This window comes from Cricetulus griseus, chromosome 2 (genome assembly GCF_003668045.3).
Source record: "Cricetulus griseus strain 17A/GY chromosome 2, alternate assembly CriGri-PICRH-1.0, whole genome shotgun sequence".
Taxonomy (NCBI): domain Eukaryota; kingdom Metazoa; phylum Chordata; class Mammalia; order Rodentia; family Cricetidae; genus Cricetulus; species Cricetulus griseus.
The window spans coordinates 300,825,997-300,846,647 of record NC_048595.1 but is presented as its reverse complement, the minus strand read 5'-3'; positions in this window follow the sequence as shown (position 1 = coordinate 300,846,647).

Sequence of the window (20,651 nt, the reverse complement as noted above, 5' to 3'; positions counted from 1 at the left end):
GCAATTATGGTATTATCATAGAGTGAATTACATCAAATATTGGTGAGGATAACATTAAAAATGAACTCAGATCACTGTTGTTGGTAATTTAATTATTATAGGTGTGAAAATATATGTAGATTCATCAAACATAGCTTTTAAATTGCCATGTGATTCATGCATTGCACTTAATTTGTTACAAATGATAAACAATCAGTTTATGACAAGACATAAAATGAATACATCAAAGACACACATGTCCTTTTATGTTTATTGTAGCATTATTCATAATAGTTAAGCTGTGGAGTAAAATTATTTTTAATAATAAATGAATTAACAAGAAAATTGAATTAAAAAGAAGGAAATCATGCTATTTCCAAACATCATAAAAATTATAGCGCAACATGTTGATCAAAATAAGCCAGACACAGAAAAATACTCTATATTTTTCTTAGTTCTGGAGCATCAAAAATTAACTACAAATGCAGTAAAAACCTGGCTTCCCAGGATTGATGTAATAGCATTTACAAATGTGGAAATATGAGAAATATAAGCACACTATGAAGTACTGAGGTATTTGGAACATTGGATTCATCAAAGAGTGATGTGTACACAAACAACAATACACAGAATTGATACCATGAAGAACTAATGGATCGTGCTTATGGAAGGAACTATCCATAAAGTGAAGGAAGCTTTTTAACAGCTCAAAGCATGGAACAAGTAAAGTTAATATCACTTTATGATTGTCTTCTCTTTAACTTTAAAATAGTGAATTGTTTATCTTGAAAGGTATTTGAAATGCAATAACAATACATTATAAACATTTGTGCACTTTCAAAACACAGCATCTGCTTGAAGCAATATCCTCCAAGAGGTAGTACTGGGAGCAGGGAGGGCATAGCATCCAGTGCTGCAGTCACTCCAGGGCCAGAGAAACTTGACTATGGTTACTTGCTAACCAACATCCAGCCCCCCATCCAGACCCCTATCCAGCCCCTTTGTGCTCTTGGTCATGTAGCATAGTGTTGTTAACACTACTTCTGTTATATAACAAAAGGGCACATATTAATCAAGCATTACTTTATTGTTCAGAACATCCTTCTCTCTATGAAGCCTTTAAGACTAGTAGACTTTCTGTTTATGTAATGGTACTGAAGATTGCTTGTGGGGTGTGTGTGTGTGTGTGTGTGTGTGTGTGTGTGTGTGTGTGTGTGTGTGTGTGTGTGTGGTTTTGCTTGCTTTGATTTGGGTTTTGCAAATTTTATAAGTTATTGGAGAAATTTACATAATTTGTTTTAATATTTTCACCCCCTGTAACTCCTCCCAGATTTACTCTATCCAACTATGCACTTCCATATAGATGCTTGCAAAGTGGAGTCAGAGATAGTTTGATAAACAGTAGTTTATTGGGGAAAAGTACTCACGAAAGGCAGCCAATGATCAGGTTTGTACATGAGCAGGATGGACCCAGAAAATGCTGCCCAGTCAGCCCAGCCAGGTGAAAGAGAGCTGTGTGCCAGCCTCCCTCCTTCTTAAACCCTTGTTTATGTAACTCTGACCACAACCAAGCAGGCATGGTCAGTGGTACCTCTAATCAGAATTTCTCCCTACATTTCCCTCCTTGTTTTCCTCCTCCTCCTTTTCTTTTTAAAGGCCATCAAGTCACATTTCTACTGTTCCCATATTCCTGGAAGTATGGGCTTCCCCATAAAGAACCACAGACCTAAAGACATTGACTTTCCACATAACCTCAACTGTCCATAGCTCCCAATGAAGGGGCAGGGCTTTGTGCCCACATCTTCTCTCTATGCTGGGAATTTTTTCTAATTTGAGTATTGACCAATCTTGTCCATGTTTCACAATTGCCATGAGTTTATATTTGTACATATAAACTGCCTTTTTGTGCCCATAAATCTCTTCTTTATCTTGGCTAGGAGAGCAAAATTTTCAGAGTACTTTAGGATGACTGTGTTAGTGGTCACTTGGACTAGTGTGGAGAATAGATTATCAGAGTAAAATCTAAAGTCCGAATTTTTTGAGACCAATGCAATAGTCAAGGAAGCATAGACTTAAGTGTGAGTCTATAGAGTCAGTGAAAGAAGGTAGTCAAAATGTATTTTTCTTTTTAAATTTTTTTCTTTTTTTTCTTTTTCTCCATTTTTATTAAATTAAAAACAAGATTATTTTACATGCCTAGGCCCACCCCCTTGTATCTAGGCCCAGTGAGTATCCCTCCATGTGGAATGGGCTCCCAAACTCTATTCCTATGCTAGGGATAAGTATTGATCTACAAAAGGCCCCATAGATTTATGAGGTCTCTTCACTGGCACCAAAGTTAATGGAGTCTGGATCAGTCCCATGTTGGTTTCTCAGTTATCATTCTGGGAACCAAGAGTTCCCCTTATTCAGGTCAGCTGTTTCTGTGGGTTTCACCAGCCTGGACTTGACCGCTTTGCTCATCACTCCTTCTCTGCAACTGGATTACAGTTCAGTTCAGTGTTTAGCTTTAGCTTTGGTGTCTTCTTTCACTTTCATCAGCTGCTGGGTGAAGGCTATAGGGTGATGTATAAGTCAGTCATCAATCTCATTACCAGGAGAGGGCATTTAAGGTAACCTATCCTCTGTTTCTTAGATTGTTAGTTAGTGTCATCGTTGTAGATCTACAGACATTTCCCTAGTGCCTGATTTCTCTTTAAACCTAAAATGTTTCCCTCTAATATGGTTTGTTTTATCTGACTCTCCTCTATTCTACCCCCGACTCAAACTTCCTACTCCTTCATGTCCTCCTCATCCCTCCTCTTCTACCCTTCTAATTCTCCTAGCTCCCTCTCCTGTCCCCTCATGCTCCAAGTTTGCTCAGGAGATCTTGTCCCTTTCCCCTTCTCTGTGGGACCATGTATATCTCTCTTAGAGTCCTCCTTGTTTCATAGATTCTCTGGTGGTGTGGATTGTAGGCTGGTAATCTTTTGGTCTATGTCTAAGATGCATATACGAGTGAGTAATACCCTGTTTGTCTTTTTCTGACAGGGTTACTCTGCTCAGAATGGTTTCTTCTAGTTCTATCAATTTGCCTGCGAATTTCAAGATTTCATTTATTTTGTTTTTGTTTTTCCACTGAGTAAATGTGTAAATGTACCACATTTTCTCTATCCATTCTTCAGTTGAGGGGCATATGGGTATCTTCCAGGTTCTGGCTATTACAAATAGTGCTGCTATGAACATTGTTGAACAGATGTCCTTGTTGTATGAATGTACTACTTTTGGGTATATGCCTAAGAGTGAATTGCTGGATCTTGTGGTAGACTGATTCCCATTTTACTGAGGAATCACCATACTGATTTCCAAAGTGGCTGTATGAGTTGGCACTCCCACCAGCAGTGGAGGAGTGTTCTCCTTTTCCACATCCTCTCTAACACAAACTGTCACTGGTGTTTTTGATTTTAGCCATTCTGACAGGAGTAAGATGGTATCTTAGATTGTTTTGGTTTGCATTTCCCTGATGGCTAAGGATGTTGAACACTTTCTTAAATGTCTTTCAACCATTTTAGATTCCTCTGTTGAGAATTGTCTATTTATTTCTATATCCCATTTTTTAATTTGATTATTTGGTGTTTTGAGGACTAGCTTCTTGAGTTGTTTGTAAATTTTGGAGATCAGCCCTCTGTGAGATATGGGATTGGTGAATATATTTTCCCATTCTGTGGGCTGCTGTTTTGTCTTTCTGACTGTGTCCTTTGCCTTATAGAAGCTTCTCCATTTCTGGAGGTCCCATTTATTAATTGTTAATCTCAGTGTCTGTACTACTGGTGTAATGTTCTGGAAGTGGTCTCCTGTACCAAATCTTTCAAGGGTAGTTCTCACTTTTTCTTCTAATAGGTTCAGTGTGGCTGGATTTATGTTTTGAGGTCTTTGATCCATTTGGACTTAAGTTTTGTGCATGGTGATAGGCATGGATCTATCTGCAGTCTTCTATATGCCAGCATCCAGTTATGCCAGCACCATTTGTTGAAGATACTTTCTTTATTCCATTGTATAACTTTAGCTTCCTTGTCAAAAATCAGGTATTTGTAGGTATGTGGGTTAACATCAGGTTTTTCAACTGAATTCCATTGGTCTGTCTATTTTTGTGCCAATACCAAGCTGTTTTCAGGAATACTGCTTTATAATAGAGCTTGAAGTCAGGGATGATGATGCCCCCAGATGTTCCTCTATTATACAGGGTTGTTTTGGCTATCCTGGGTCTTTTTTTTCCATACAAAGTTGAAAATTATTTTTTCAATGTCTGTGAAGAATTGTGCTGGGATTTTGGTGGGGATTTCATTGAATCTGTAGATTGTTTTTGGCAAGATTACCATTTTTACTATGTTGATCCTACCTATCCAAGAACATGGGAGATCCTTCCATTTTCTGGTGTCTTCTTTAATTTCTTTCTTTAAAGACTCAAAATTCTTATGATACAAGTCTTTTACTTTTTTGGTTAGTGTTTCCCCAAGGTATTTTATGTTGTTTATGGCAATTGTAAAGTGTGTTGTTTCTCTGATTTTTTCTCAGCACATTTATCTTCTGTATATAGCAGGGTTACTGATTTTTTTTAAATTAATCTTGTATCCTGCCACTTTGATTAAGGTTTTTATCAGGTGAAGGAGTTCTCTGGTAGAGTTTTCAGGTCACTTATCTAGGCTATCGTATCATCTGCAAATAGTGAAAGTTTGACTTCTTCCTTTCCAATTTGTATCCCCTTGATCTCCTTTTGTTTTGCCAATACCAAGCTGTTTTCAGGACTACAGGTCAGTAATAGAGCTTGAAGTCAGAGATGGTGATGCCTCCAGATGTTCCTTTATTGTACAGGGTGGTTTTGGCTATCCTGGGTCTTTTGTTTTTTCCATATAAAGTTCAGAATTGTTCTTTCAAGGTCTTTGAAGAATTGTACTGGCATTTTGATGGGGATTGCATTGGCTGTAGATTGTAGGTTGCAAGATTGCCATTTTTACTATGTTGATCCTGACTATCCAAGAACATGGGAGATCCTTCCATTTTCTGCTATCTTCTTTAATTTCTTTCTTTAAAGACTCAAAATTCTTATGACACAGTTCTTTCACTATTTTGGTTAGTTTTACCCCAATGTACAAAATGCATTGTTTTAATCAAAGAACATTACTCTTTTAAATGGCTTGAAATTAACATAATTATAATGCATGACTTTGAGACTTATTTGGAAAAGCGTATATTATCTGAAAGGAATTCATTATTTCTGTAAGAAGTTATGAATTGTGCAAGAATATTTGAGTGGGGGCTAAGGACACAAATGTGTTTCTTGAGTTTTCTCATATCATGTACTCTAACCTGTCTGTGTATAACATTTAGGATTTTTCTCACACCTCAGACCTCAGATCATTTTCAATGCAACACCCTATTATACTTTTAGAGAATTAGAAAATAGTATCTGGTTTGAGTTTATCTTAACTACATGTCTACTACATATAGACATTAATTGAATGAGTTTGAAAACATTCTTCTGATGCTTAGTTGCTTTCTGGTTGCTTGCAATTCTTATAGTTTGTGTCTCTCTAAATAACAAACAAATAATGCAATAGCTATGCTTAAACTCAGTTTCAATGAATCATTTTCTTTCATATATACTCTAGCATTAACATCACTTTCATACTAGTTAACTAAAGCAATTCAAAAGGAAGGAGAGAAAAATTGCGTGAAACTTAATTATATACTCAGAATGAACAGTTTGTATTGCCTGATGCTGTCCTATAAAATTAAGCATTTAAGGCAAAATTTAGGTTTCTTCATGCAAATCTTCATTTCCATATGAAATTCTCATAGTTATTAAAAGATTTACTATCTTTGATTAGACAAATTATTTAATTTCCTATTTGGAAATGATTAGAATTATATTTTACATTTAATGATTCTTTTTTCTTTTTAAATTAATTATTATTTAAATTAAAACAATCTTATTTTAGATAACAATCCTAGTTCCCTCTCACTTCAGTCCTTCCATTACTCCCTCCCTTTTACATACCCCATCTACTCCCCAGGGAGAGTGAGGCCTCCGATGATGCATCATCAAAATCTGTGGCATCATTTGGGGCAGGACCTAGTACCTTCCCTGTGTATCTAGGCTGAGAGAGTATCTCTCCATGGGGGAATGGGCTCCCAAAGTCCATTCATGCACTAGGGATAAATACTGATTCTACTCCCAGAGACCCCATAGACAGCCCAAGACCCTCAACTGATACCCACTTTCAGGGAGCCTTGTTGTGTCCTATGCTGGTTCCCCAGCTGTCAGTCTGGGGTCCATGAGCTCAGGTCAGGTGTTTCTATGGGTTTCCCAAGCATGGAAGATATGCATATTTCTGAAGTCCTTCATCCATATTTGGTAGATATTATGTTTTAATATGACCATCTGAAATCCTGTTTGGAATGAAGGAAGGGAGTTCATGCCTATTCCAATTATCATCAGAGAGACTTCACCTTGCAAATGATGGGTATAGATGCAGAGACCCACAGGTGGACCTCAGGAAATCTTATGGAAGAGGGGGCGAAAGGATTATGGGAGCCACTGTGACCAATGTCACCATAGGAAAACACATAGTCAACTGACCTGGATTCCCACAGGCTCACTGTGATAGAACCTGAGAACTTGCATGGGACTGATCTGAGTACTCTACACATGTGTTGCAGTTCTGTAACTTGGTCTTGTTGCAGGACTCTTGGGGGGAACATTGTCTCTGGCAACAGACATTATACAATATTTCCAGACACAAAAATTATCATTTAAAGTTCCCTTTTTAACATGAGCAGCCATAAGATATGGAGGAATCCTTTTAGTCAAGTAGCCTAGAGCCAGCACCACATGGTTGACCAGATGTTTTCTGATGGCCTCTTGAACATTGTGAGTACTTAGACTTCTGTTAAGTTCTTTGTACTCACAGTTCATGATGTATGAACTTTTCACACTCCCAAATAATGCATGCTCTTTTCTTTTGACTATGTTTTTATAACTGATGCTTTTTAAAAAATGTTTGGATGAGTGGTTGTTTTTAGTGAATTTTTTTATCCCTTATCTCATTTATTTTTTTTATTCATGGTGCAGCTGGGACAATATATGAGGCCACTGGCAGTGGGTCCAAGATCTAACACAAAATGACTTAGTGGAGCCCATTCTATTTTGAGAGATACCTTGCTCAGCCTAGGCAGAGGGGTGTTGGGGGTGAAGAGGTGCCTTGATCCTGCCTCAATGAGATGATGGGAAAGACTTAGTAGACCTCCTAGGGGAGGCCTTACCCTCTCTAAGGAGCAGATGGGAGGTGGGGTGGGGTAAGTGGGGAGAGTGGGAGGAGGAGAAGGAGGGACCTGGAATCAGAATAACATTACCCTTTACAATAGCGAGACATAACATAAAATATCTTAGGGTAAGTCTAACCAAACAAGTGAAAGACCTGCATGACAAGAACTTCAAGTTGTTAAAGAAAGAAATTAAAGAAGACATCAGAAAATTGAAAGATCTCCCCATTCTCTTGGATAGTTAGGTTCAACATAGTAAAAATGACAATCCTACCACAAGTAATCTACAGATTCAATGCAATCCCCATCAAAGTTCAAGCACAATTTTCCCAGACCTTGAAAAAGCTGATGCTTAACATATTTATGTATTCATAAAAGTCTTCCAAGCGTTCAATTATAAAACACAATACTTTTATTCTTCTTTACTGTCTCATGTGTTAAGCAATTTGTTTCTTGCTGATGCTTAAGGGAATGTTTTAGTTTTCAACTATATTTTTTCTTTAGGTGGCAAGAATTGTTTCCCATTGTCTAAATCTTTCGTTTAATCACAGTTGTTACTGGGTGGGAAGTGAGAAAGTTTTTTTTTTTTTTTTCCAAGTGATGACTGCCGTCCATGTGATTTAGTGTCATAGAAAATCTGCCAACTATAAGACTCTGGCGTACACATTATTACTTAACAAATGGTTTAGAATTTATTATAAGATTTATTTTATAGGAAGTATTAATCTACTGAATTTTATTCAATTTCTTAACACATGTAAAACATCCACATAAAATTGTTGTAACTTTCAAAAAATAGTTTGTTACCCTTTATGGGTCTTCAAAAAGTTGTACTTTTAAGTTTAGGATGATAAAATTTAATAAAATCTGACCATTATATGCAAAAATTAATGCTATTACAATGCCTCTAGAGGGCAGTATTAAATTATTTGAGCCTATTAGCTTTGAATTAACTTTTCTAATGTAAGTCAGTTAATTTTGGGGGTATGGACAATCAAAATGGAAGAGGGGTGTACTCTCTGTAATCTTATATGAGGTTGCAAATAGTTGTAAATCAGTTCTTGACACTTGAACCAACATGCTTCTGATATGCTCTCCAGGGAAAATTTTAAATTTTCCTGTTAAGGTTTAATAGGTTATTATTGGCACACTCAAAATACATGAATTAGAATGTCAAAAATTTTTAAATTTTTATTTTTAACATTATAATCATATCATTTTCCCCTTCCCTTTCATCTCTCCAAATACTTCCATATAACCCTCTGCTCCCTTTCAAATCCATAGCCTTTTTTAAAAAATTGCTGTTACATGAATATGTACAGATGTGTTCATAAATAATTTTCCCAGTAAGCATTGTTTCCATGCAAACCACAGTTTGATTCATGTTTAATCACTTTTACCTTTAGAACTTGAATTATGGATGTTAAACATATTAATGAATTACTAATTTTATAAAAAAAACTTAAAATTTATCAGTTGACAGTGTACTTTTATCTCATGAGTGTTTTACTCTTTCTCTACACACACACACACACACACACACACACACACACACTCACACATTGTATTTATATACTTTCTTAGATTTCTACTGAAGTGGGAAGAAAATGTGAGTATATGGAATAATAAATTCCTCACTGCTGGATGTCACTTATCTTTAGTATTTTTTTTCTTTTAATCACATCCCATGCTGCTTTGTGGAGGCACAAGGGAGACTGTGAAAGTAGAGAAAAACGTGGCTTACCTCTTTACATAGAAAACTATAATTTACAATTTTTCATTTTAGTTCTTTTCTTTGTGGCTAGATCTTTCCAAAGTTATAAAGTCAATTTTATTTCTCCCGAATAAAAGATGCTCTCTGGTCCCAGTTGCTTTCCTGTCTTCAAAAGTGGTTGGAAGAGTAAAGGTTTATTCCTCTTGTTGTTGATATAGAAGGTGGGATCAGAATGACTGCGTTAGTCATTCTGCTGGCATTCTCTTTGGGAGTGTAGAATATATGTTCTTTTGTAGAATATGCTTCTAAACTGAATACAAAATCTAAGGCACAGTTTTGTATATCTTTCACTGTATTTTGTGAAAGGGGTATTAAATATGCTCTTTAGAGTTGTAGAAATCATGCTTAATTTAAAATGAAGTATACAGAAATGTCAATTTTGGTAAAAATCTTAATTTGTTGACAGAGTTTATATGCTTCACATTTCTTACTACTTTATATTTGAAAAGTATTGTGAATATTTAATGAAAGCTTACAGTATCTGTGGAAAGGTACAAAGAATTATCCATGCTTTAAATTTGCAACAGAATTTGAGAGTAAAAAGTGACTTTTGTAAGGTTATTCCAGGATCAACATTGGTATAAGAAAAAAGTTTTCTGACTTCAGATTTTCTTATTATAAAATAATCTTTTCTGTGTCAGAAAATAGTTTTGCTGTGAAAGTAAAGAAAAAGCAGTCCCATTCCTTCTAAGTTTGGTATGAAAGAGAGAGGCTCCCCAGAAAGATTCCCTTAAGCCTCTGGATATTTCCTCTTGCACTGCCATTGCTAGTTCAGATTGTGCAAAACGACAAACTGATCCTGTACCTAAGATGCTGCCCTTTGGCTGTGCCTTGACTCAGAATAAAACTAGGTAGGGATATGAACCTGGATTTATATACATGATTAAACAATGAAAGTCAAGTTCTTTGGGTATTTTTGATACACTTAGCTATAACAAGCATGAGTACTCCGGGAAATTCTTCAATTCAGAAAATCTAATTGCAGTTACTTGCCATCTCCCCTGTTATGGAAGAACAAAGAAAGAACATTAGTAACAACAGGGAAGTTACAGAGTTTGAAACCACTTCTGGCTGTCTCCTTTTCCTACTCATTGTAAATATCTGTGGCCATTCTAGCTTGTGGGACTCCTTGAGGAACTATGTTCTATGGAATGTACCCTGGTCTAACAGTAGCAATATTCTTTGAGGAAAGGGGCCAGAGTCAATATCTGTACTTACTGACCCATCTCTTAACTTATTTTCTGTCTTGTTCCTCTACTGCATCTTATAATTGTTTCTGCCACTATTGTTCAACAAATTGTGACACAAGTTGATATCACAAACTCACAATAATTTTACATACATTTTGGTTAATGACTTAGGCAAAATTCCTTTTCTCATTTTATGTCTACCTCACTACAAAGTTGATTAGGTGCACATCAAAAAATTTGAATATTCAACTGGTAGGTATTTCAGAGTTCTCTACCACTATGGGATTTTGTATGTTAATACTTAGATGTACTGAAAACTGAAAACTTTAAGCTTATACAGACTGTAACATACCATTTACACACACAAACCTGTGATGATACGTTATTTATGATTTATTAAACTTGCCTGAGCAGTCAGGAAACAAATTCAGACACGAGCCGTGGAAGACAAGCACACACCTTTAATCCCAACAGCCAGAATCTAGGATGGGGTGGTACACACCTTTCATCCTAGGACTCAGGATTAAGAGATAGTCAGATCTCTGTGAATCCAAGTCCACCTAGATCTACACAAGATTGATCCAGCCCTAAAGAAAAACAGCTCATACAAAGATGATCTTAGCACCTGGGATCATACACCTTTAATTCTAGCATTAGGGAGGCATATTAGACAAGATAAAAGGCTCAGATTCAAGCATTCATTCTCCAGCCATGCTGAAGATAGGAGCAGTCATTCTCCAGCAATGCAGAGAAGAGCTTGTGGGTCAGCCCTTTCAGCCTGAGGCAAAGGTAAGGATTAGTGGCTGGCTGCTTTGCTTTTCTGACCTTCAGCTTGAAGTTTGGAACCCCAATATCAGTCTCTGAGTCTTTTATTTTTCATGTTACACAAACCTGCCTTTACTTTTTGTTGTTATAATAAAGCAAAAACTTTCCAAATTCATCAGGCTTGCCCAGACTTCAAACTACTGACCTTTTATCCAATTTTTCCTATCATTTCTTAAGTCTTAAATATTTCTTAAAGCCAGGTGTTGTTGGCACACGCCTTTAATCCCAGCACCCTGGAGGCAGAGACAGGTGTATCTCTGTGAGTTCTAGGCCAGCCTGGTCTCTAGAGCGAGTCTTTGGAGCCAGGATAGGCTCCAAAGCTACACAGAGCTCTTGAAAAACCAAAAAGAAAATATTTCTTAAATACAACCACTCTTCTTTTCCTTTTTGATCCTGGATGATTAATATATCTTGTCTGGGAAGTTTTTTGTCGTATGATAAAATCAAAGCAACTAAAACTCAGCAACAAATTCTTGACTTACAATGTATCCTGACTGTAAGATATGCTACGGCAATGTTGGAACAAAGCTTGTGGGAGTAATCAAGCAACATCTGGTTTGACTTAAGGCCCACGTCACAAGATGCAATAGATACCTGACACTGATTGGATGATCAAAAAGCAGAAACTATATATCTAGGAGACCTAAATCAAATACTTCTGTCTAACAAAAAAAAAGTATTGATAAAATGGCTTCTCATGTTATTCTGCTATACTCTTAGGTCAGAGGCCTATTCAGTCATCATCGAAGAGCCTTCTTCCTGCAGCAGATTGGAGCAAATACCAATACACACACACACACACACACACACACACACACACACACACACACACACACACGTTCAGTGAGGGTGAGAAGATACCTTGTAATGCCCATCTCTAAATGAGATGTATTTATCAAATCTTTTCCCTCAGAGCTCAGGGAACCTGGCAGAAGAGGAAGTAGAAGAGTGTACAATCCAGGGTATATGGAGGATACCAGGAGAACAAGGCCCTCTAAATCAACTGAGCAAAGCTCATATGCACTTAATGTCAGAAGCAGCAAGCACAGGGTCTACACAGGGATGCACCAGGTCCTCTAAGTTTAGTATTTTTATTGGACTCCTGAGTATTCAAGCAAATAGCCCTTTTAATTTTGTGCCTTCTCTTGGGCTCTTTTCCTTTTGTTGGGTTGCCCTAACTAACTTCAATGTGATCGTTTTGTTTTAACTTATTATATTTTGTTTTGTTATGGTTTGTTTTCGTTTCTAGGAACCATGTTTTTTCTAGTGAGAGACAGAATGTGAGTGGATACAGAGGAGAAAGGAGGTGGAGAGGAGTAGATAAAAGGGAAACTTTAATTAGTATAGATTGTATTTGAAAATCTATTTTCAATAAAAGGTAAAATAATGCTATTGGATTTTCTTGGAATGATTGAATTGATTGGTGCTGTATGTCCAACTCTAAATATAACAAGGATCTAATATTCATGCTTTTAATATATACCATGTATAAGTTATCTTTTAATAAATCTGTTTTTGGAAAGGAAATAAACAATCAAACAAGCACAAAACAAAAGGCATCAGCATACAGAATGGGGAAAAGGTTTTTTTTTTTTTTCCAGCTCTATATTCAGTAGAGGACTAATATCCAAAATATATGAAGAACTAATGAAATTGGCTCTAAATAAACTAAATAATCCAGTTAAGAAGTGGGTACAGATCTAAACAGAGAATTCTCAGTAGAGAAATCTTAAATGGCTGAGAAACATGTAAAGAAATGATAAATATTCTTAGCCACCAGGGAAATACAAATCAAAACTATTTGAGATTCCATCGTACACCTGATAGAATGGTTAAGATCAATGACACAAGTGACAGTTCATGCTGGAGATGATGTGGAGCAAGGGAGACACTCCTCCATTGCTGATGGAAGTGTAGACTTTTAAAGAAATTTTGGAAATCAAAATGACAATTCCTCAGAAAAATTTCAAAAAAATCTACTTTAAGACCCAGCTATACCACCCAAAGGATGCTCCATCCTACTACAAGAACACTTGATTAACTATGTTCACTGTGACTTTATTAATAGTAGTCAGAGACTGGAAAAACCATATGTCCCTCAAAAGGAAATCTGATGCATGTATACAATGGAGTATTGTTCAAAAGTTAAAAAATACAAACAAAAATTATGACATTATGAAAATTGAAGGAAAGTGGTTGGAACTGGAAATAAAAACCATTCTGAGTGAGATAATTCAGACCCAGAAATGCAACAATCATATTCCTCAGTTGTAAGTGCATATAAACTGTTAAGTAAATGATAGCCAAAGATGCAATCTATTGACCCAAATAGGTTAGGTAAAGAGGGGGGGCTCTGGGGGCACACATGGATCTCACTGGGAAGGGGAATTGGATTATACTTTTTGGTATGCTAATGGCTGATAGGGATAAAAACAGGATGGATCAGGTTGGGGTGGGATGGAGAGAGACAGTGCAGGAAGAGATGGTTGGGATTGGGTGCATTTGGGGGTGGTATGGAAACCTAGTGCAGTGGATACTTCCCAAAATCTGTGAGAGAGATCCTAGTGAGGACTCCTAGTAATGGGGGATTTTTCAATATCAACTGACCATCCCTTGTAGCCATGCAAACCTCTCACTGGTGGAACTAGATTACATTTTGTTGACTTATTGGTCAAAGACATATTCTGTGGAGATCCCCAACCAACTGAAGCTGATGCTAGGGTAGAAAGCTTCTCTATACAAACTGACATTGGTTCCTATTGCCTAGAACAACATCCATACAGCTCATTGAACAGGGAAAGGAGGTCTAGGCAGTCTCTGCCTGAAGCCTTCACTCCCAAGGTACAGGCACTCTGCAGACTACTGTTAGAGAAACCTGATATCAACCCAGCCACAAAACCTACAAGCTATCCTGTCAACAAGATGTGCTGGGGTAATGGTAGCACAGGACTCTTTAGAGTGGCCAACCAATGTCTGATTTAACTTGAGGTCTACTCCATGAGACAAGAGCCGGACTCCATGCCTGATACTGTTGGATGGTCTAGAGACCAAAGACTGGATAGTCCAGTTATCATAAAAAATGGCTCATCTGACAACAGGTGGGAGGGGATGCAGAGACCCACAATCAGACATTATGCAGAGAAAGTCTAAATTAGAGGTGTCCATCAGTTATCTCCCCTTGGAGCCCAGGGGATTCTGGGTAAAAGGGACAAACAATTGTAGGATACCAAGAGAATGTGGCTCACTGAGCAACTAAGCAGGGATCACTTGGGATCATAGACACTGAACTGGCAATCACAAGGCCCCATGGGTCTGCACCAGGTTCTCTGAATTTATGTTTTAGCTGTTAGCTTGGTGTTCTTGTAGGACTTATAACTGTGGAAGTGAGTGTATATTTGACTCCTTTACATGCTCTTGGTACACTTTTTCTCCTGTTGTGTTGCCTGTCCAGTTTGGCTATAAGGTCTTTGACATTGTCTTAATTTGTTTTGTTTTGTAGTGTTTGGCTATTATCTCTTCAAGACCTTTTGTTCTGAAAGGAGATAGAAGGGGTGTAGATTTGCGGGGAGAGGAGGTGGGTAGGGATGGGAGGATTGGAAGGATGGGAAACTGGTTAAGATGTATTATTAAGAGAAGAATCTATTTTAAATTAATGAAAGAAAACAAACAAACAAAAAAAAACAGGTTTCAGACAAGAGTGGACCAGGCCAGACCAGAAGGCACACCCTGAGTCTGGACACACCTCACCCCTATGTACACTCTGCCCTCTGTCCTGCTGCAGCTGCCCTAGCCTCAGGTGAATCTGGGTGCTGCTCTGCCTACCCCCAACCTCCTCCATCAACACCTGCTTGCTTCTGCCATAGCCTACGGGAACAAGAGTGGAACTGCCCAGAACGGAAGGCCCACCCTGAGTCTGGACACAACACACCCTTGTCCACCCACCACCCTCTGCCATCTGGCTGCTGCCAGAAGCAGAGCCCTCTGCCTGCCACTGAAGAGAGGGAGAGACCCCACCTGCACTCACTGGAAGAAGGGATGGGAAGAAGACAGAGTAAGAACACACTCAACAACAGAAAAAGCAATATGACACCACCAGAATCTAGGGACTCCACACCAGCAAGATCTGAAAAGCCCAACACAGAGCATGAAGAAGAGATGGACCTCAAAAATTATTTTAGGAAGTTAATAGACTCCTTTAAAGAGGAAATAAGAAAATCCCTTAAAGAAATAGAAGAAAAAAACATCGAAAAATGAGATGGAGGAAAAGACAAACCAAAGAATTCAAGAAGTAAACAAATCTCTTAAAGAAACTAAAGAAAGCCAAGAAAAAACAACCAAACAAGTGAAGGAAGCACTCGAAACAGTTCAAGGCATGAAAGCTGAAAATAGAAACAATTAAGAAAACAGAGAATGAGGCAATGCTGGAAATAGAAAGACTGGATAAACGACCAGGAACTAAAGATGTGAGTATAACCAACAGAATTCAAGATATGGAAGAAAGAATCTCAGTTGTTGAAGACTCTCTAGAGGATATACAGTCATCGACCAAAGAAAATCTTAAGTCCAAGAAATCCTTAACACAAAATATCCAGGAAATATGGGACACCGTGAAAAGGCCAAACCTAAGATTAATAGGAATAGAAGAAGGTGAAGAAATACAGCTCAAAGGTACAGAAAACATATTCAACAAAATCATAGAAGAAAACTTCCCCAACCTAAAGAAGGATATGCCTATGAAAGTACAAGAAGCTTACAGAACACCAAACAGACTGGACCACAAAAAGAAGTTCCCCCGACACATAATAATCAAAACACCAAACCTTCAGAATAAAGAGAAAATATTAACAGCAGCAAAGTAAAAAGTACAAGCAACATATAAAGGCAGACCTATCAGAATCAGAATCACACCTGACTTCTCAATGGAAACTTTGAAAGCCAGAAGGTCTTGGATAGATATCCTACAAACACTAGGGGAGCATGAATGCCAACCCAAACTACTGTACCCAGCAAAATTTTCAATCACTATAGATGGAGAAAACAAGATACTCTATGACAAAACCAGACTTAAACAATACATATCCACAAATCCAGCACTACAGAAAGTTCTAGAAGGAAAATTCCAACCCAATGAAGATAACTACACTCAAAAAGCATAGGCAATAGATAATCCAATTCTACCAAACACGAAAAGAAACAGCAGGGCAAAATCCACACACAATGACACCACCAACAATAAATCCAAAACAAACAAGAACAAACAGTCAATGGACATTAATATCCCTCAATGTCAATGGTCTTAACATGCCCATAAAAAGATACAGACAAAGAGAATGGATACGATGACAGTATCCATCATTCTACTGCATACAAGAAACACACCTCAACTTCAAAGACAGGCGTTACCTCAGAGTAAAGGGTTGGGAAAAGATTTTCCAATCAAATGGGCCCAAGAAACAAGCTGGTGTAGCAATCCTAATATATAACAAATTAAACTTCAAACTAAAATCAATCAAAAGAGATGAAGAAGGACATTTCATACTTGTCACAGGAAAAGTCCATCAACATGAAGTCTCAATCCTGAACATCTATGCCCCAAATACGAAGGCAACCACATTTGTAAAGAAACATTAGTAAATCTCAAACCACATAAAACCACACACACACTTTTAGTAGGAGACTTCAACACCCCACTTTCACCACTAGACGGGACCAACAGACACAAACTTAACAAAGAAACAAAGGATCTAACAGAAGTTATGGCTCAACTATGTTCAAAGCAGCTTTATTTATAATAGCAAGAAACTGAAAACAACCCAGATGTCCTTCTACTGAATGATGAATCACAAAATGTGTATTTGCTCAGTGAAGTATTACACAGCTGTTAGAAAAAAATGACGTCATGAAATTTCTGGGCAAATGGATGGGGCAAGAAAAAGTCATCCTGAGTAAGGCAACACAGACCCAGAAAGACAAACATGATATCTTCTCACTTTTAAGTATAGATTAACTGTTAAATAAAGGAAATTTGCATAGCCATCCACAGACCCACAGAGGCTAAGTAATAAGGACAGCTCTAGTGGAGACACATAGATCTACCTGTAAATGGGGAAACTGAATAGATTTTGTGGGTCCACTGGGCACATATAGGCATGGGAATAGGAGAAATCAGGTGTGGGAGGAATGGGGAATAAGAGTACAAGGAGAGACACCTGAAATAGAGAAACATTTAGAGGCAAGATGAAACCTAGTACACTAGAAATTTCGTGGAACCTATGAGGGTGACCATATTGAGGACTTCTAGTAAAGGAAGATACAGAGCCTGACCAGCCATCTTTTGTAACCAAGCAAAGCTCCTTGTGGTGGGACTGGGACAAGAACCCAGCCACCAAATCTTTGATCCACAACTGTCTTGCCTGCAAGATGTGCTAGGGCAATGGTGATTCAGAGCTTGTGGGAGGGACCAACCAATAACTGGTATCACTTGTGGTCCAAGCTATGAGAGGGAGAACATGCCAGACTCTGCCTGGATGACCAGGAGCCAGAAGTTGGATGGCTCAGAGAATTAGAGTAGACCCAAACAGGAGTGATCAAAATAACAACAACAACAATGATAATTAATAGTAAGTTAATGAAAAATTCCTAATGATTTTCCTTTTATTCTCAAAGATCAGTGCCTTGTTCAAATGTAATCAGAGAGGTTTCCTCTGGAAGCTGATGGGAGCATATTTAGAGACCTACACCCAAACATTGGGCAGAGTTAAGGGAACCCTGAGGAAGAGGGGGAGAAAGGATTGTATGACCCAGGGATATCCAACCAGGAGAATACCACCCATCAAATCAAAAAGAAAAAGAAAAAAGAAAAAACAAACAAACAAAAAAACCAAGGTAGGGCAACAGAGACTGCAGTAGCAATATCAGAGCATGCATAGGTTTGCTCTAGGTCCTCTGAATGTTTCTATGGTTGTATAGTTTGGTGGTTTTTTTTGGGGGGGACTTCTAATTGTAGGAGTGTGGGTGTCTTGGATTTTTTACCTGCTCTTAGGACCCTTTTCCTGGCTTGCCTTGGTATGAGGGTTTATATCTAATATTATTGCATCTTGTTATGTCATGTTTGGTTGACATCTCTGAGAGGCCTGCTCTTTTGTGAAGAGAAACAAAGAAGGAGTAGATCTGGGGAGAGAAAAGGTTGGGGTGACTGGGAGGAGTACAGGGAGGGAAGGGTGTGGTGGGGTTATATTATGTGAGGGAATAATAAATAGAAGAAGAAATAAATTGATTTCTCTACCCTACAAAAAATCATTCCTACAATCATCATCAAATCCAATATCGCTCTTCTTCTGGTCTTACATGTGTGGAAACAAGGGTCCTCACTTTTTAATGTGTATGAATATAATCTTAAGGAAACTTCCTAGTTCCAAAATGGTTTGTCAGTACAGTGCTAAAATAATAAAATGAAACAATGTTTTTTCAGTCTCTAAATTCTCATTATGTATGGTTTTCTACATCACTAAAGGATCAAAACAAAAGATCAAGTAATAGCAGCTCTTTACATAACCAATAACAAAATCATAGTGTTTTCTCAGTTCTGGGACAGAATGCTCTCCCTTAGTAGCTCCAGATGCTAATACTAATGAAAATGTATGGAACATTTGCCATTTAATGAAAGACAAAGCTAGTTGTTGCAGAAAGGTCCAGGAAAACTAAATTAAGGAGTAAGTAGTTATTTGACCTTTAACATGCAAGAAACACTACCTGAAACTTTTTAAAAATTTTGCTCCAAATATTTGCAGGTTGGGACATTTTGAATGAATGTATATTGCTAAATTGGAAAGCAATAGCAAACAACCATATAAATATCATTTAACAATTAGATTCCTCTTACTTTCATGTTTAAAAAGTGACAATCTATAGTAGCTCAGCCATGGAGAGATGCATTATGCACATCATGAAAACATCAGAACTTAGGGTTATTTAACTCAATTATTCAACATTGAGAATAGAGAGCCAACTCCCTTGAGTTTATCATCTCCACTATTCAATGTACGAATCAGATAAATGTGGACATTTAAAAGTGTTCTATATGATTAGATAACAAAAAGGATTGATGTCTGTTCGCATATTTATCAATTTACATTGTAGCTATGCTGAAGAATGATCATAACATTAGAAAATTTCTGTCAAATAAAAATAGAAGTCATTATGGCCTAACAAAACTTAAACTTTTTATTTTGAGTTTTAATTCCCATGAAGTCACTATTAAGTAATAAGAACATTAGGAACCGCTTAAATCCTGAATGCACAACTTTCATAAATAGAAAACTAGCAAATTTCTGTTTTTTTTTTATTAGTTCTAGTTAGGGAACAAGCTTGTTTCACATGTAAGACCCTTCTCCCTCTCCCTCCCCTCACTCCCATCCCTCCTTCCCCACCCCCAGCCTACCCCCCACCCCATCCACCCACCACTCCCTAGGTAGGGTAGGGCCCTCAACAGAGGCTCTGCAAAGTCCACCAAATCTTCCTGTGCTGGTCCTGAGACCTTCCCCATGTGTCCAGGGCCAGAGTGTAACCGTTCATTCCACCCATGGGATGGGCTCTCAAAGTCCCTTCTTGCACCAGGGAAAAATACTAATCTACCACCAGAGGCTCCCTGGAGTGCAGAGGCCTTCTTATTGACATCCATATTCAGGAGGCTGGATCAGTCTTGTACTGGCCTCCCTGACAGCATCTGGGGTCAATGTGCTCTCCCTTGTTCAGGCCAATTGTTCCTATGGGTTTCTTCAATCTAGTACAGACCCCTTCACTCTTCATTCCTCCCTCTCTTCAACTAAAGTCCTGATTTCAGCTCAGTAAATATATGTGGATATCTGTCTCTGCTTCCATCAGCCACTGGATGAGGGTGCTAGGATGGCATAAAGAGAAGTCATCAATCTCATTTTAAGGGAAGGGCTTTTAGGTTATCTTCTCCACCATTGCCTGGATTGTCAGATGGTGTCATCCTTGTGGGTCTCTGGAGATCTCCCTGGGTCCAGATCTCTTCTGGGACCCATAGTGGGTCCCTCTGATATGGTAACTCTCATCCAACTCTCTCTCCTCTATTCTTCCCCCAACTCAATATTTCTGCCCCTCCATTTCCTCTCCTCTACTCCTCTTCTCTTGCTCTTATTGTATCAGCTCCCTCCTCCCTACCCTCATGCTCCCAATTAGTTCAGGAGTTCATGCCCCTTCCATTCCTGGGGACCATTAATCCCTTAGAGTCCTTCATGTTTCCTAGTTTCTTTGGTGAAGAGGGTTATAGGCTGGTAATCCTTTGCTCTATGTCTAAAATTCATATATGAGTGAGTACATACCATGTTTGTCTTTTTGTGACTGGTTACCTCACTCAGGATGGTTTCTTCTAGTTCCATCCATTTGCCTGCGAATTTCAAGATTCCATTGCTTTTTTCTGCTGAGTAGTACTCCATTGTATAAATGTACCACATTTTCTCAATCCATTCTTCAGTTGAGGGGCATCTAGGTTGCTTCCAGGTTCTGGCTATTACAAATAATGCTGCTATGAACATGGTTGAACATATGTCCTTGTT